Source organism: Neomonachus schauinslandi, chromosome 8 (assembly GCF_002201575.2).
Source record: "Neomonachus schauinslandi chromosome 8, ASM220157v2, whole genome shotgun sequence".
In the NCBI taxonomy this organism is placed as follows: Eukaryota; Metazoa; Chordata; class Mammalia; order Carnivora; family Phocidae; genus Neomonachus; species Neomonachus schauinslandi.
In genome coordinates, this window is record NC_058410.1 from 23,816,177 (window position 1) to 23,835,661 (window position 19,485).

Here is a 19,485-nt window from a genome sequence, read left to right on the forward strand (position 1 = left end):
CTTCATGACCTAAGTAACTCCTGAAAGTCCCACCCTTAATACCATCACATTGGGTATTAGGATTTCAACATATGAATTTGGGGTGGGGTGGCAGACACAAACAATCACACCATAGCACCTTGTTACTGTAATCTTTATCATTTCAAGACACATACCCTAAATTGCTTTTCATTTAAAGTTCTTTTTTGGCATTTACAAGGAAATGAAGTGGAATCATAGTTCTTTAATCCTTTGTACACAAGGGCTCTTAAAAAAATCTAAGTACTTTCCTGTTTCTGAGATTATGGACTGGGGTTGGAGAACTTTGCATTGCCTATAAAAGTTGCAAAATAATGATGTAAGGTTTTGGCTCTCAGAGCTACACCATGAGATTGGCAAGAACAAGCATCTCACAAAAGGCAGCAAAAAGGGATCCAAAAAGACAGTATTTGATCAATTTTTAAAGAAACATTTATATGATGTAAGTAGGGTTGGAAAAATGTTAACCTGAAGGACTCAAGGAACCAAAATTGCATCTGATGACCTCTAGGGTAGTGTTTTTGAAGTGAACCTTGCTAATTTGCAGAATGATAAAGTTGTGCTTAGAAAATTCAAGCTAAGCATATGCTAAGCGAAATAAGTCAATCTGAGAAAGACGATTATTTTATGATCTCACTGATATGAAGAATTTGAGAAATAAGACAGAGGATCATAGGGGAAAGGAGGGAAGAATGAAACAAGAGGAAACCAGAGAGGGAGACAAACCATAAGAGACTCTTAATCTCAGGAAACCAACTGAGGGTTGCTGGAGGGGAGGGGGTGGGAGGGATGGGGTGGGTGGGTGATTGACATTGGGGAGGGTATGTGCTATGGTCAGTACTGTGAATTGCGTAAGACTGATGAATCACAGAGCTGTATCCCTGAAACAAATAATACATTATATGTTAATAAAAAAAATAAAAAAAATAAAGGTGACTAAGCACTTAAAAAAAAAAAAAGAAAGAAAATTCAAGCTAATTACTAAGGATGTTCTGGGCAAAAACTGCCTGGGCAACTTCCATGGCATGGATTGTACTTTTGTGCTCTGTTATCAAAAAAGGGCAGGCTGTGATTGAAGCTCATGTGGAAGTCAAGACTTCTTATGGTTATTTGGTTCATCTAGTCTGTGTTGGTTTTACTAAAAAAAATGCAACAATCAGATTCAGAAGACCTAAGTTCAGTACCAGAGGTCTGCAAAATCCAAAAGAAGGTGATGAAATTCATGACCCCAAAGTTGTAGACCAATGACCTGAAAGAAGTAGTCAATAAATTGAGTGCAGGGAGCACTAGAGAAGATATAGAAAAGGATTGCATGTTTGAATTAGGAAATTTAATGGAGCTTCGTGGTGAAGGAGGTAGTACTGACAAACTATGAGGGATGAGACAGGTGCTAAAGTTGAACAAACCGAGAGGTGTGAGACACCAGTCCAAGAGTCTGTTTAAAATTCACTCTTTTAATGCTGACAAAAAAGTTTCATTATGGGGAAAAAAAAAAAAGTGATAAATCCAGTTTGGGGAAGAGACTTGAATTTACTTAAAAACACACATTCTTATAAAATAATCCTTAGAGGGGCGTGTGGGTGGCTCAGTGGGTTAAGCGTCTGCCTTCAGCTCAGGTCATGATCCCAGGGTCCTGGGGTCAAGCCCTGCGTCAGGCTCCCTGCTCAGCGGGGAGCCTGCTTCTCCCTCTGCCTGCCGCTCCCCCTGCTAGTGCTCTCCCTCTCTCTCTCTCTGTCAAATAAATAAAATCTTAAAAAAATAAAAATAATCCTTGGAAATTCAAAATTCCTATTTCCAAATGACTGTAAAATCCAGATTTATACAAATGTCAAGTTGGAACCTATCTTTCCAAACCTTTCTATAGTGAAATGTTATGAAAAATATTTTAATGTACTTGTATTTTAATGTACTTTAATGTACTAATGTGTTTATTCATATTTTATGTTTAGCAATTTTTCTATATTGGTTCAGAAGTTCTCACTACTAGTAAAACTTTCTTCCCTATTGACTCCTAAAGATACCATAGCTTTGGCTTTTACAGTTTACATTTTTACATTAAAATTGTATCTCTAATTTTTTATTTATTTATTTTTATTTTTTTAAGATTTTATTTATTTATATATTTGAAAGAGAGAGAGAGAGAAACACCATGAGAGGGGAGAGGGTCAGAGGGAGAAGCAGGCTCCCGCTGAGCCGAGAGCCCGATATGGGACTCGATCCCAGCACCCCGGGATCATGACCTGAAGGCAGTTGCTTAACCAACTGAGCTACCCAGCACCCCTAATTTTTTAAATATATGGTGAGGAAGCAGATTAGTTTTTCTTACAGTTTCAAATGTGTGTGTGTGTCTGTGTATGCAGACATATTTTGGGGGCTCCTATTATGTTCTGGTTATTGATAAGGCTATATACTATTCTTAAGTTTGTGCTTTTTCCCATACAATTTAGAATCAGCTTTTCGATTACCACAAAGTATCTTTTGAAATTAACACTGGAATTACATTTATTCCATAGCCCTGTTATTAAAATTTGACATCTTTATAATCCATTCCTACATTTATTTAGTTATTTAAAAATCTTTAAACTTTATAATGATATATATTTAAACTTAAAGTTATGTAACTACTTTTGTTGGATTTGTGATTATTTTATAGTTTAAATTCTATTGTTAATGGTACATATCATGAAATTTTATATTGTTGGTTTATAAAAATGTAATTGATTTTTAAAACCATATTCTATCTATAGTCTTAGTGAACTTACTGAATTTTATGTTAGCTATAGTTGCTTTTTGACTTTTCTGGACATTTATATTTTCTGTAAATAACTTAAAGGTGACTGTAAGGTACTTTGCTTTGTTCTAGATCTTGACTGAAATCATTATAACATTTTATCTTTAATATGTAACATAATCGTTGGTTAAAATCTTTTAATTTTTTTTTCTTTTTAAAGATTTTATTTATTTATTTGACAGAGACAGAGACAGCGAGAGGGGGAACACAAGCAGGGGGAGTGGGAGAGGGAGAAGCAGGCTTCCCGCGGAGCAAGGAGCCCGATGCGGGGCTCGATGCGGGGCTCGATCCCAGGACGCTGGGATCGTGACCTGAGCCGAAGGCAGACGCTTAACGACTGAGCCACCCAGGTGCCCCTAAAATCTTTTAATGTTTTAAGGAAATGTCATCTACTCATAGTTAGCTAAGAAATTTTTTACCATGATCATATGTTGTATTTTTTTGAATACTGATTTTATGCCTCTATTTAAAAGAATGTATGATTTTTTGCCTCTAATAAGGTGAATTACATTAACGGTTTCTAATTTTTAGCCAATCTAGCATTCCTGGGATAAATTTTCCTTGATGATGATAAGTTGTATTTTTTTAAATATATTTCTGAGTTTGGTTAATATTTGTTTAGGATTTTGTATCCTTGTTCATGGGTAGGATGGAATAGTAACTTCTTTTTTTATACTGACTTGGCAGATTTTAGTATTAATTTATACTGACTTTACTAAATTAGATGATGACGGTTTCCTTTTTTCATTATCTGGAAAAAAATTAAGACTCGAATTATTTGATTAGTAAAATTTAATTTAATTTGAGTTTTAAAATTTAACAAAACCATTTGAGACTGGTATTGATCTTTATCAGAACATTTCTAAACATTGATTTATTTATTTTTGTATATTCTTGTGGGATTACTTAGGACTTTTTTTCCTAGATTCAACTTTTAGAAATTTTGGGATCGAGTCCTGCATGGGGCTCCCTTCTCGGCGGGGAGTCTGCTTCTCCCTCTCCCACTCCCCCTGCTTGTGTTCCTGCTCTTGTTATCTCTCGCTCTCTGTCAAATAAATAGAATCGTTAAAAAAAAAAAGGAAATTTTGTATTTCATAGAATTTATTTAATCTCAAGTAATTTGGCAACAAATTCATAGTATTTTCTAGTAATTAATATCTATAGCATTAGTAATTATCTTTTAAATTTCTAATATTATTGTACCTTCTTTTTCATTTTCTTAATTTTCCAGAGTTTTGTTAATATTATCAGTTTCTTTCAAAGAATAACTTTTGAGTTTGTTGACCTATCTATTGTATTTCTGGTTTCTTTTTTGTTCATTTCTTTTATTTTCTTTGCAGATTCATATCCTTTCCCATTTTTCTATCTGGGTTGCAGAATTTTTATTGATGAGTTGCATAATTCCTTTCATATTATAAATATGATTTATTTTCTGATTTACACCTAACAGTTTTTCCAATCTTCCATGTATGTTAATTTTAGTGTCCTTCATTGAAGAGAAACCTACTTAGATGTATCACCATAATCATTTTTGTTTTGATAATTTGTCTTTTTGAAATTTTCTGTGGTTTTTCTCAGCTATCACTCTTACTCCTTACAGATAGGTTCCTTAATTTACCTCTGTAACCTTTGAAATTTTATCTTGGCATGTTTTCTTTAATCTCTTTGGTACTCTTCTTTCTGTGGGATTGAAGAATGACTTTTCACTTTCTCCATATGGTGAGTCACTCTATTCAGTATCTGTGGATGATATTTCACCATTGATTGACGCTGCCAAATTTATCCTATATTAAATTTCTATATATGCATGAATCCATCTGTAGCCTATTTTGTTCCAATCACCTATATTTATGTTGTGGATAATTACTTCTTTGAGTGTGCACTTTGCCTTACTGTGTGATAAGTTAATCAACAGTTTATTTTCCAGCCTTAGGTGTACTTGGTTATTTGTATATTCTTACATACATTTTTAATGTATCAAGTTTCTTTAAACATTCCAAATGTCTAATGTCTTAAAATGTTTTAAGATACTTGATTCATAATTCATAATCTATGCAGCTTACATATGCAGCTTACATATAACTTATATAAAATACTTAAATATCTGGATCATTTCTGGGTTTGCTGCCACTCTTTGTTCTCTTGATTATTAGTAATATATACTTTTTGTATATTTATCAGTTTGAAAGTTTGTGAATATTTGTGATATATTCAAGGCATTTTGTCAAAAAATAGGGTTTCATAGAGATGTATTTTCTATAATTTTTTTCTTTTTCTTTTTCCTTTCTCTCTCTCTTTTTCTTTTTTTTTTTTCAGTGTAAGACAACTAAGGGAATTATTTATCTTCTCAGTCCATTCAGAGATTTCTCTTGGTCAGGGCTTGCTTACAGCTTTGAGAAGACTTAGTCTTCTTTAATTTCACCTTTACAGATGTGGCCTTCTAAATTTTCCAAAGTATAGGATTAAGACCCTCATAGTTTTCTGTCTCTTCATCTCTGAAAAGTTGAAAGAGTACAGAGATACCTTGCCCAGCTGTTTAGCTACTTTCCCCATACAGCTTCATAACCAGGCAAATGCCTAAGGCAGAGAAAAATATGCTTAAGGCTTTTTCTTTCTCCAGCAGGTATTTGTTTCCTAAAAGGCAATACTGCAGGAGATTCTCTTCTTTCTTTTAGAAACTTACAAATTAACTCTTCAGCCCCTCTCACTCACTCTCTGCGGAATACCTAGTTAGCAGTTATATCATGGGGAATCAAGTCATGTGGTTGAAACCCTTCAGGTTAAAATGTGTTACTTCATCATACACAGCTGCTAAAAATTGTTGACTTCTCTTTCCCAGGGACTCTAAGTTTAAATTTACCCCAGTCTTCGGCTAATGCCCAGGATCTGCAAATGAAACGTTTGGAGATAGTTTAACTTGAGTGATGAATATGCAAATGGACAATGGCAAGACCGTATGTGAGAGCAGACATCTGACCTGCAAATTGTGCAGCAAACACTCCAGAAAGTCAAGTCAAAATTTTTGCAGCAGTCAGCCCAGAACAGTCGGAACCTGGACAAGGACTGCTGGCTTCCTTAGTTTTGCTCTCACTCCGAAATCAGATATGTTCCCCAGAACAGGAACATAGGATACTCCACTTCTAGTTAGCCTGCCTCTGGCTTCCCCATGCTAACAACCTCCAAAGAAAGTGTAATCTAAACCTTCCCCCCCTTTTTTTTTTTTTTCATCACAAAGCTTTTCTGCTCCCCTGCCTGCCTTCGATTCTCTGCCAAATGCTGGGATGGTGGCTGATTCCCTTCCTCTAGCAAGGTCTGAGTAAATAACCTCTCTTCTCATTTGTCTGCCTTTGTTTATTTCTACATAATTCATCTTGGAAGGCTTCTTATTTCCATGGAATTTTAGTTCATCTAAACCATTCATGATATTAATTTATGAGGTTTTCTTTTTTAATTTATCTACTTTTTTTTCTGGCTTTAGCAGCAGGAACACTCTTATGCTATGAATTTCTGAATTCTTGTGAGAAGAGGTTTAGGTCAAAGTTTTAATGGAATCATAGAAGTCCGAGACTATTCAAGTGTTGTACCTGGAGTAGGTGTTTAACTCAATGAAGCTCAGCTGTCATCACACAAAGAAAAATTCTTCCACAGGGCGCCTGGGTGGCTCAGTTGGTTAAGCGACTGCCTTCGGCTCAGGTCATGATCCTGGAGTCCCTGGATCGAGTCCCGCATCGGGCTCCCTGCTCGGCGGGGAGTCTGCTTCTCCCTCTGACCCTCCCAACCCTCCCCCCTCTCATGTGCTCTCTCTCTCATTCTCTCTCTCTCAAATAAATAAATAAAATCTTAAAAAAAAAAAAAAGAAAAATTCTTCCACAGGCACAGAATGCTGTCCTTGTTTCATATCTCCAATTCCTTAACGAAAAAAAAGTATCCTGGGAGTTATGTTTGGACAGTTCCGAGAAGGAGTTGGCAAATAAGGCCCTTGGGCCAAATCCAGTTAGTCATCTGTTTTTGTTTGTTTGTTTGTTTGTTTTGTTTTTTAATAGACTTTTTTGAGAACACAACCACAGTTTTTTGTTTATGTATTATCTATGGATGTTGCTTTAGTTCTATAATGGCAGAGTTGAGTTGTTGTGACAAAGACAATCTGTCCCATGAAGTCTAAAATATTTACAATCTGGCCCTTTACAAAAATGTTTGATAACTCCTGGTTTGATGTACATATTTCAGACACTGTATTTTTTCAACTCTAGAATTTTTATTGGCTTCTTTTTTTATAGTTTAATTTCTCTTCTCATTGAGTTTATTTATTTTTTTAATACTTGAACATATTTACAATAGCTCTTTGAAAATTCTTGACTACTATTATCTCTGTCATTTCTGGTTCTATTTCTGTTTACTAAATTTTCTCCTGGTCATGAGTCACATTTTCTTGCCTCTGTGTAAAAATGGTGATTTTTAATTTGATGCTGGGCATTGTGAGTGTTATACTGATGAAGTCTGGGTTTCGTTGTCTTCCTTTGAAGTATATACAAATTTGTTCTAGTGGACAGTTAGTTTAAGCTTTGTTAGAATACATCTAGATTAATAGTACAAGTAGTTTAATTTTAATGAGAGTAGTTTAATTTATTATAAGAGTTGTTAGGGCACATCCAGGTTAATTCTAAGAAGTTTAATATTAAAGGGTGGTTTTTCTGGGGTCTCTGCTAAACGCTCTGGATAGTTGAATAGTTTCTAATATGCCTTGTTAGAATTTGCATATCTAACAGCCATCCCTATTCAGTTTATGGTTAGTAACTTTGTATTTCTATCTAGCAGTTATTCTTTGTTCATTATTCATAGAGTATCACTCTGTTCATATCGTTTAGTATTCAACACAGACTCAAGAAATACTATGCAAATTTATGGAACTCTTCATCTCTTGTAAGTCCTTCTTATCTTGCACTCTACCCTAAACTTAAAGTCATTGCAGCCATCCTGAAGCCTGATCTCCATCTCCTTAACTCAGTAATACTTCTAGACTCTGCTTCAGTTACTGCTTCTTGCACTGCAGTCTGGGAAGTGTCTACAGGCAGAAGACCAGAGTGCCTATAGGGCTTACCATTTGTTTTCCTTCTCTCAGTCATGTGCCGAAATACATATTTAATATATTTTGGATAGTAATCTATTTACAATAAAACAGTCTGTTATCAATAACAACTTCATGGCTGGTTGAGTATTAATCTATTAGTCCTATTAGGAAAATGACACAAATATTAAATTCAGTAGGAATGCAGGGTGCTGTAGGCTGAATCATGTTCCCTAAAAGTTCGTATGTTGAGTTCCTAAGCCCCAGTACTCAGAATGTAACTATATTTGTAGATATGGTCTTTTAAGGGGTTATTAAATTAAAACGAGGTCATTAGGGTGGGTTCTAATCTGATTGATGTCCTTATAAAGAAGAGGAAATTAGGACACAGACACAAACAGAAGAAGACATGGGGAAAAGAGGCCATCTACAAACCAGGGAGAGAGAGGTCTCAGAAGGAACAAACCCTGCTAACAACTTGATCTCAGACTTTAGCCTCTAGAATTGTGAGAAAAAAAAATTCTATTTAATAATTGTTTTATTGTTTAAGTCTTTGTACTTCGTCATGGCAGCCCTAGCAAAGTAATACATAGGGTCTCCTTTATTTAATGCTAATAATTGGTAGGCAGTAAATGGATCTGTAATGATCTGTGTGAAAACAAAGAGGTGGTATTAAAAATATTTTACTACCAGTAATGCATAATTGATGCCAGTCAATCAGAATGATGCCAGCCATATCTGTGCTCACTAGCTTATTATAAGCCCTGAATATAGTGATTGGGTGCCAGGAATGGCCAGCAATCCCTGTATGGATGGATGAAAGATTACTCCAAACTTGGCCGTGAAAGAGAGGAGAAGGCAAGGTGGGGTCAACTCAGAGACGAAGACCCTTTGCTCTTCTTTGCTCCCGCTTTTATTGGTCCTTCAGGATATCCTTATCACTATTTCTCAAGCACATGATGTGTGACAAGGGGTCTTACTGAAACCAAGAGGATTTACAGGAAATATACGCTAATCTACGTGTTCTACTAAACATAGCCTAAGGGACAATGCCTATATCTTTTAGATCACAGGGTGGCTGTTTGGACTAAGAGAGCTTCAGGGAAGGTAACTCCCTGGGGCATTCCGACAGCAGAGTGTTCATGGCCCCCACATTCCAAAGGCCCACGCCCTTCTCCGAAACCTTCTATCGCCCCCAGCAGCTTCTGTGTTACATTTTAGCAAGCCAGGTATTATGGCTGATTTCATGCTCTACATTAACCGCAAACAATTGGGTCAGAGATTCATAAAACAAATACTCTATATTTAAATATCAGACGATATATATTGTTATAAGAGCAAATGTATTCATTGATGGTCTTCAGGGTATCTATAAACTCACTGAAAGTGTGTGAAAAATTATAGAAGTTATTGTTCTTGTTTATTTGTTCCAGGGGATGTTTTTACAGCATTCTGTGTATGGTGTCAACATCTTGAAACCAGAAACTTAAAGAAAAACACTAATCTGTAAATAGGTGTATAATATGCTATAAGTCATGCCACCATATAATAACATAAACTTTATGAGAGCATATGGTATAACATTAAATAACATTAAGTAAAAACAATTATTCACCAAGGTCATAGTGTATTGGATCTAGTGGTCCAGTGGGCCTATACACTGCACATAATTCTTGGCCCAGAGAAGAGGTATAAACTAGGAAAGGAGAGTTTTGGGCAAAGGTCATAGGGTGGTAACATAAATGGTATTAAAACAAATAAGTAAACTGACATGGCTAAGAGAAGAGCCTGGCAATTATAAGATGAAGTGCAAACCACAAGTCTTTCTGGACTATCAGGGTGTATTAATTTGCTAGGGCAGCCTTATAACAAAGTACCACATGCTGGGTGATGTAAACAACAGAGATGTATTGTTACACAGTTCTGGAGATGCTTAAGTCTGACATCAAGGTGTCAGCAGGGTTAGTACCTTCTCAGAGCTGTGAGGGAAGGATTTGTTCTAGGGCTTTCTCCTTGGCTTGTAGATGACTATCTTCTTCCTGTGTCTTTTCCTATTCTCTTTATGCCTGTCTATCTTCAAATTTACCATTTTTATAAGGACACTAGTCATTGGATTAGATCCCAATCTAATGACCTCATTTTAATTTGATTACCTCTGTAAAGACCATGTTCTCCAGGGGTGCTTGGGTGGCTCAGTCCGTTAAGCATCTGACTTCGGCTCAGGTCATGATCTCAGGGTCCTGGGATCAAGCCCCCGCATCTGGCTCCCTGCTCAGAGGAGAGCCTGCTTATCCCTTTCCCTCTGCCTGCTGCTCTGCCTACTTGTGCTCTCTCTCTCTCTGTCAAATAAATAAAAAATCTAAAAAAAAAAAGACTGTATTCTCAAATAAGGTAACATTCTGAAGTACTTCAATATATGAATTTGGTGGGGGGACAGAATTCAACTCATAACAAAGAGACAATTGATCCAAAGACCCAGGGGCCAAGAATTCTCTTTTTCAGTGACCCAAATGTCTATTTGAAGTCCAACCCTAGTTTGATTTAGGAAAGGAACTGAAATAGGTTGATCTGCATATAACAGAAAACACAAAATAGTAGTGGTTTCTAAAAGATAGAAGTACAATTTTCTGCCATGTAAAGGAAGTCCAGGGCTGGACTGGAGTCTCTCTGGATATCAGAAACCCAGCTTCATCCCACTAATCTATGAAACCTATGAAATCCATCATCAAGTCCATTTTATATTCTAAGAGATGTGCGAAAGCTCATCTGTAAAAAATTAAGACTGTATTCTCAAGCTGTTTCCTAGATAAATCTGGTCTTTTTCAACACCCTTCTTGGAAGTCCTAAAAACACTTCTACTTATAGCTCATTGACCAGAATTTAATCAAATGGATTATCCTGGCTGCATAATGTAATATTTCAGATGGCTATGTCACTTCTCCAAGTAAAGTTTGCTTTTAAGAAAAAAAAAAAAATGGGAAAATGGATATCAGGTGGCAATTAGAAATCTCTGCCTCATTTGTTAAGGATTGATGGCAGATATATGCAGAATGGAAAACTAAGACCCTGTAAACAGACTAAAGGTCAAGTAAGAGAAGCTATTTCTTTAGAGAAATCAGAGAATTTTCCAGGGTTTTTCAGAGATTGTTCTATGAGAAGTTAAAGTGGTAATCAGTGGTGAGGATGAGTTACATTACCCCCATTTACCAATGTGAAAGGATAAATGTTTAAGCACAACTCTCCACAGAAACTCTGGATGTGATTAGAACTTTTCTGTTCCTACATTCTGATAGTCAGCAAGATAAGAATAGCTAGGTCTGCAAAACAATGTACAAATCCATATTAGTTGTGATGTTGCTGTCGGGCATGAATTAGCACTAAGGGCTCTAGGCCGTGCTCAATATAATATAGGTTCTGTTGTGTTAAATGAGATTTCTGTTTAGCCAGACCAATAAAAATTATGTTATTACAAGCTACCAGTTATTAAGTCTACCAAGCACTGTGCTAATTATCTATTATCTAATTATTACTTTAACTCCTTATGGGAAATGTTACATTCTGATTTTGCCAAGTAGGACATTGAGGCTTAGAGAAATTATTTAATTTTATTGGTAATGCAATTGCCTAGTGACATATTTGGGATTCTTAACCACATCTGTCTGATATCAAAGCCGTTATGGTACGATGAACTCTAATTCTGTATGAAAGTAGGCAATTAAGAGACGTTCTCTCAAAATCAGACAACTGGAGCTCAGTTTTCCTGAGCGACACATGTCATGGTTTTTACTCTGTTCATAACATATTAAGAAAAGGTAATCAATAAAATAGGAATGTGTATCCTGAAGAAGGGCTTAGGGGAGAATAAACTATCCTTAATCATTTAATGGCCTATAGTATTGACAAGTCAATGCTGTTTATTCTATATGAGCTCAAGAATAGAAGTAGGGAAAGAAGGCCAATGTACTTATGTTACAACGAAAGGATTTTTGTTGACTCTAATTCTGAGTTACCCACTGATAAAACTGGTAACTTACTAAATTGTGATTTTAATGTTAACAAAAGTATGTAAGCAGAGTTACTTGGGGTTTCTCTATGTAATAATAATGAATGGTTAATGTAGGTGCATTTGAGTGTTTCTATTCTGGGTTGAATTGTGTCCTCCAAAAAGATATGTTGAAGTCCTAACCCTCCTTATGTGTGAATGTGACCTCACTTGAAAGTGGGGTCTTTGCAGATATAATCAAGTTAAGATGAAGTCATAGTTGGTTACCGAGGGCCTTAAATCCAATTACTGGTGTTCTGATGAGGAGGGATAGATTCAAAGACACATAGATATGTAGTCATGGAAAAATGGAAGAAGAAATTGGAATGATGCATCTACAAACCAAGGAATGCCAAAGATTGCCGGAAATTACCACAAAGTAGGAAGAGTCAGGATGGATTCTTCCCTAGAGCTTTAGAGGGAGGAAGGCCTGCTGCACCTTGATTTTGGACTTTTTGCCTCCAGAACTACCAAAGAACAAATCTCTTTGTGGTACTTTTTTTTTTTTTTATGGCAGCACTAGGAAACAAATATAGTCCCTTTCATACCTGAATACTTCTTCTACTGTAATGAGAATATAGGCTTCATAGAAAAGAGTCTTAAAATAGGGAAGATTCCAAGGATACAGTGATCGTAGGTTGGGTCATAAACAATGAGTGACGTATCATGCAGACAAAAAAGTGAAAGAAAATAAAGAGAGAGAAACCATATGAGCCCATACCCAAATGTGAGAATAAGATGTAGTATGTAGGAGGAATCAGGGGACCTGACTGACCAAGACTGTGGGGAGCGAGTTTGGAATATAGTCTGGGTGACTGAGTGTGGAAGACTATAGATGGTATGTAGTCCACTACAAGGAATTCAAACTTTGAGAGGTTTGTGATTTCTTAATGCAAGTGGATTTTACAGATCCCCATTTTATGTCCAAGGGAAATAGTGTGTGTTGTTAAAAACTATAATGTTTGTCATCATTCTAATTTAACAAATATTCTTTATCCTGAAATGAAATTTTATTTCACTGTGATATCTTCTTCAGGCAAGTGAGAAAATATTTTGAGGAATATTCAGGTGTTAGTGCAGTTAAAAGAATATTTCCTTCTGAGTATTTTTTCAAAAGGAAACCTAAGTTTCCATTATAGAAAGTATAAAACTGTACAAGGCAGAGAGAATACATCTGTTCTTTCCTTCAGGAATGGGTTTGCATTTTTAACATCTCTTTCATGAATCAGCATCATCTCATTGCAGAGGACTGCCTTTAAGCAAGTACTTCTGATTTAATCTACATAATTTCTGATGCAGGGCATTGTGAAAGACTCAATTAGAAATGGAAATGTGCTTTTCTATTTTCACATTTCCTACACATTTTTAAACTCAAATTCATAATTGCCTGCCAGGTTATAAAGTAAGAGCATTTTTGTTCATTTAACATTTTTGTTTAGCTTAATGTCACACTTATCATGGGGCATAATTACTGTGATTTGTGTGTTCAGTTCCTTATACTCCTTTTTTAATATAGGATTGTTAGAAAATCCTTTTTCCCAGTCTAATAAATATTACTCATCCCTGAATATTATTTAAACAAATAAAGGCTTCATTGACCGTGTGTGTGTGTGTGTGTGTGTGTGTGTGTGTGTGTTTGACTCAATAAAAAGGGTCATTCTCCTTGGTAACTGAAAAATAAAAGTGAATATTAACTGGTAATCATAAAGTAATTTTATAAAACAGGCTATAACTTATTCACCATTTGGTGTATTTATGTATAATTTCATAAAATCTTTCAGGCTAGTAATGATATACTCAGTGGTGTGAGGAAAAGGATATGTCTAGATCTCTTATATCACTTTATGTATATTTGATAAAACATTTGGAAACTTCATTAATTTTTGTCAAATTTGTAGAGAGGCTTTAACTAGATTAGTGTACATTTCAACTTGAAGTTGAATTCAAGTGCATCCGGTTGATTCTTCTGCTTGTCAAGAAATTACAATGCTAACGAAGCTGGGAGGGGAATACTCCTACTGTATTTTGTGCTGTACAATGTGAGAATTAAAAATGTGAGAAAGGTTTTTGATAATTGAATGACAAATGTTAATTATTTGGGATATTGTAGCACTAGGAAGTAATTGGATAAAACAATCATAGAGTTAAAGATGGTCTCTGTTCTTCAAGTTGAAAAATGATGTGTTTCAAATAATATATGTGCTTAAGTGAGAATAGAATTTTGACTTAGCTTTGAGGATCTCACAGTTCTTTATAAGTAACACTATTTACATCCTCTTTCTACTTCTATGACAAGGAAGATTCTAGACCTTCAATAGTAAGACTGAATTAATAGATTATTTTATAAAATATGATAAAGTGATTGGCATACAGGTGCATTATTTACCTCACTTAAATAATTGCCTTGTAAATTCCACGTGCCAAATATGCAATTGAAAATTTGGTGCTTTCTATTGAAATAAAAAGACAACCTGGATTTTCTCGATGTTTTTCTGTGGTCAGTCTGAACTATGAAACTTCAATTTCCAAAACCAGTAATTATTCTAAAATGCATGATTTTCTATAAAAAATAATGAAATCAAAATACTATTTTAACCTGTAGATTCTCATGAGAGATATAGGTAATTGGTCCAAGGCCTTTATTTTTCCTTAATTCAACTATGCATTAATCAATCAAATATTTATGGAGTACTTGTTATGTGCTGTAAATTGTGCTAGAGATTAAAAAATGAATAAAAAAGTATCCATGATTCTAACAAGTATGTAGTCTAGTTGAGAAGATAGATGCAGAATTGGGTAATATAAAGCAATGTAGAACATTCGGTGATAGAAAGATGCAAGGGACATTGGCCTTTGGAAAAATAATTCAGAAAACAGAGCTTGTCCTAGGAGCATTTCCACTTCACCATCTTATGCATTACCTTTTTTATGAAACAAATAGGCTACTCTGTTTTTGATACAGCACCCCAGCTGCCATATTTCTCATCATTAATTCCAAATTCTGTTCTGAGCCCCATGGCCCTGGTCATGTGGCATCTACTACTAGAGGTAGAGAAACCATGAATGTAAGGAAGCCTTATCTGTAGTCCCCTGTTTTAGCCTGTAACAAAATACCATGGACGTGGTGGCTTAAAAAGAGACTATTTCTCACAGTTCTGGAGGCTAGGAAGTCCAAAATCAACATGAGGATATATTTAATGTCTGGCGAGAGCCCTCTTCCTGTCTTCTCATTATATCCTCATGTGGCCTTTCCTTTATGCCTACACGTGGGGAGAGAAAGTAAGGTATCTCTAAAGTCCATTGTATTTATGTCTTTCCTTGCATGACTCTCATGATTCCTCTCCAATAAGTCCATCAAAACACCGGTAATTAGGAAAACAAATGATAGCCAATAAAAACATACACGTAATTTTAAACAAACTGGAAAGCCATCCATAATCAATTATATTTTAGTAGAACAAGAATGCGCAATCATTTCTAAATAATGTTGTATTAAATTTATCTAATAGCGGCACTCTACCTTAATCAATCCTGAATTGGATCATCAGTTAATGAAAATAGGCACTAATTAAATACTCCTGATTTTTAGTTGTATCATGAGACCAAATTTCCTGATGAAATTCAGTATAAGGATTAGATGCATTTAAATATTCCTGTTTTCAAATTTCATTGCAAAGGAGAGAACTCATTGTGAAAGGGAAGGTTTTATAAGCTGTTGCCACTACAATTCAGTAGATGTAATATTGCCTTATAAGTATGGATCAGACAACCCAGGAAATTCAGAATAACAATCTAGATGGTACCATTTCATTTTAAGATCTGTGATGGATGTAAGTTGCAATTTGTAATTGTCTATTCAGGAAATACATAATTCTAGTACATTAGATATGCAGATCTCTTTAGATACTCTCAAAGGAATGTCCACATTTTGAAAGTGAATTTTAGGTCCCTAAATACTGTAGTTTGCCTAAGATTAAAGATTTAGTAGTTGAGCTGAGGCAAAAGTCATATTTCCTGATTCCCAACTTGTGCTTCTCACAGTGCATCATTCAACCCTCTTTACATTGATGCATTTAACTGGCTAGAAGTTACCACTCCTGTTTTCAACACAGCCACGCAAGGCCCACCTTTGACGTCGGGCTTTCACTTTGGCAGACTTAGTGGCATAATTGCTTTACTTTCTACTGAATACTGTGAGAGATGGTAATGTCTCCAAAACCTAAGTAAGGTCTTTATTCTATATTGGGCCACTAATCTTTTCTCCTATTAACAACTATAAGAAGATTTGGAAGTCCCTGAATCAACATACTGTCCACAGATGTCTTGGTAAATCATCAGGAGACACACATCTCAGCTTTCAGGACTCAGAGTTTCAAGGAGAATTCATTCAATGTGCGGAAAAAATAAATACCAAGAAAAGGGAAAGCAGAAGTCACAGTTGAAAGAGGAAAATTAACCAATTGAAAATGCCCTGGGGTAGTAATAGCCTTCAAAATATTTTAAAAAATCGTTATGATTTCCTGTTAAATATCGCCTACTCTTCATGCATTCAATTATATAGTTTTTACAGTTTCTTTACAGTTTTCTTTTAACATGAAATACAGGAATCTTGGGATATGGCAGGAAATGTATTTAATGTACTTAGTATTGTAAAGCTAGTGCATTTTAAAATGCTAAGAACATTTTGGACAGATGTGATTAATTTCAATGGTATTATAAAGAAAACATCTGTGAGGGACAATCATATACTAACAAAGAGTGAAATAGTTAAACGCCCTTTAATTTCTCAATTTTGGCAAACTTTCCAAGGCTTTTACTAAGAGACTGTTTATGTTTTCTGCCAGGTGGATGCAAATTCACTCTACAAAAAGGAATTGATTTACTAAGGTATGATACATCTTCTCTCTTTTCTATTCTGGTAATTGAATATTCATCACATAACAAGTGCTGCTAATTAGCCAATTATTCCATTTACTGGCAAATAATGAACTTGCTGTTCCTATAAAAAAAAGCAAGATTTGAAAAAAATCAAATTTTTATTTAGTTACTATTGCTCAGATAATTTAAATATCTTTAAAACATACAGTGCATTTCACTATAACGAATCATTGTTCAGTAACTATATGATTTAAGCTTTAATCCCTACAGAAAATGGAAGTTTTGAGTTAACATTTAGTTAGTATAACAAAATTTCTGATTTTCACAAGGCTGCATATTTGCCTGAATTTAGTAGTTTGGTGAAATTAACAACTATAGGTATTTCCTTAATATTTAAACTTATTTAAGCTGGGTGATTAGTTTTGAGAGCTGTTTTAACAGAAGTTTGTTTTAGGAATTTTAATTATGTACTTTGGTATTTAACAAGGAGCGTATTTATCTATTCTTCTTAAAGACTAATTGATAAAGTGAGTTAAATATTGAAAAAAATATTTCTCATTTGTTGTAATTATTTTTCCTTTTATCACCTTTGTTTCCTATGTGAAATATTATTTCTGTTAAAAATAATGAAATGATTGACAATAGAGAGGCCATCGCTCAGCATTCCTTCTATAAAAGCCAGCTTGCACCATACACATCCTCACCTCCATCATGTAGTAGGACTTCTTATGGAAAGTAGGTACAATAAGTAAATTCTGGATGCTGAATGGGGAGAGAATTGGCTCCCTTTCTTGAGTAGGTCCAGACTTTGCCGCATAGGCAAGAAATTGGTATGTATGAAGGACTCTGTGGGGAAACTGGCTCAAGATAAAATTTTTACAAATTCTCCCACTTGGAAATCTGTGAGTGAGATGGCCATCTCCTCATGGAAGCATCCTTTATGCAGATCCACCAACAAATAAGGCTCCTACGGGCTCCAAATGACAATTTAGTGTCTATGAAAAGAGAGGGAAGGATCATCAAAAATTGAAGAAATAATCTAAAATGAAATATGAAGACCAACCCAAGAGAGAACTAGGACACAGAGGAAACAGGAACAGTGCCAAAATGGGAATATATAATGGATCATAGTGAGAGAAAGGGACACACATATACGTGTTTAGGGTTGGAGGTAAGAGAACGTTTGGAGAGAACTGAATTTTCAGAATGTTAAATTCTAATTTTCCACTGTAGGATGTTAATAATCAATATTTAAATTTTAAAAATCAAGAAGTAACTTTATATGCTTCAGAATATGGATCTGAATACCAGACTCCCCTTCACCCCCACCACCATCACCAAAAAAACAACTAGAGTAGTTGCCTCAGGAGGAAAGGCCAGGAACTATATTTTTTCTGTTATCTATTTTATGTAGTAATGTAGAAAAAAGTGCTTCTAATATAATTAAATGGTTTACATAAAATATGCAATGGAGAAGCCTAAGCATGCATCAGCCAATCAGAGTTCTAGAAATGAGTGTTACTTCCTATAGATATTTTCTGATGGTTTTAAGGTTGTACTTGGGATAAATAAGGAGTGTGTGAGAAATTGTATCACAATTCCTTTCCCTTTTAAGGAAGGCAGGGGCAGAGGAGTAAAAACATCACAACTAGCTATTTAAGTGGCCTGGAGGATTGATCAGTGGCATTGAGAACAGAAACTCTTTGGATTGGAAAGAGCAATAAAAAAGAGAGAGAATCAGATCTAAAGAATGATAATCCCTTTATGTGGAGAAAGACATGTATCCTTCAAGATTTGCTTTTTGAGATCTTTATAGAGGTGCATCTGTGAGATTCCTATGACTGGTAATACTCAGTTCTCAACATTGTTAAGGATTCTGGTCCTGTGAATCTGCCAAAGAAAGCAGTCTGCATCTAAGCTAAAATGAACTTCCCATCTGTGAAGTCCAGGGACTAGCAGCACCCCAAGATCACACAGGACACTGACTATATCAGGCCATGTCACCTGCCCAGGCTAAGTCCATCACTAGAGAGGGGAATGGCATCGCTGGGACAGGCTTAGGCAAATCAAAGTTCATTTCTTTTTTTTTTAATTTTTAATTTTTATTTTTTATTATGTTATGTTAATCACCATACATTACATCATTAGTTTTTGATGTAGTGTTCCATGATTCATTATTTGCGAATAACATCCAGAGGCCACTTAATAGGAGGTCTGCCACTATTATATCTGTAAGTAGTTATGAATTTGCCTCCTACTTTCAAGTACTTATAGTTTTTATTTAGTTTTTTTTACTGCAGGCAACTGGGCTAAAATGCTTAGGACAGTGTTACAAAATAGTAGGGATATTATGGTGTCTCTGCTTTTTACTTTTTCTAAATGTGAGGTATTTGAGGTCAATATGCTTTTCCATTTAAAATAAAATTTTTGTGCTTTTCTTAAGAGGGTTTTTACTTGTAAAGATCAGGTATGAATTTTGAATTTGATTACTCCTTATACCTATCATATAATTTTGTAAGTTTTCCACTCTACATATTATTTGTTTTTGTCCTGTTAGTTTGAAAAGACTAATAGATTTTTTCCTGGCAACAGTTGAATATTTCTGGGATAACTATGTATTAATCATGGTGTTTTCTATACATGCACCTCAATATTAATTTTCCTAGTATTTTATATTTAAGATTTGTGGTT

The 19,485-nt window shown here is 35.1% G+C and overlaps 1 pseudogene; it reads left to right on the forward strand.

Moving 5' to 3' along the window:
• LOC110583218 overlaps positions 1 to 1,461 on the forward strand; it is a 127,509-nt pseudogene extending 126,048 nt beyond the window's left edge.
• Positions 1,462 to 19,485: the final 18,024 nt, after the last annotated feature.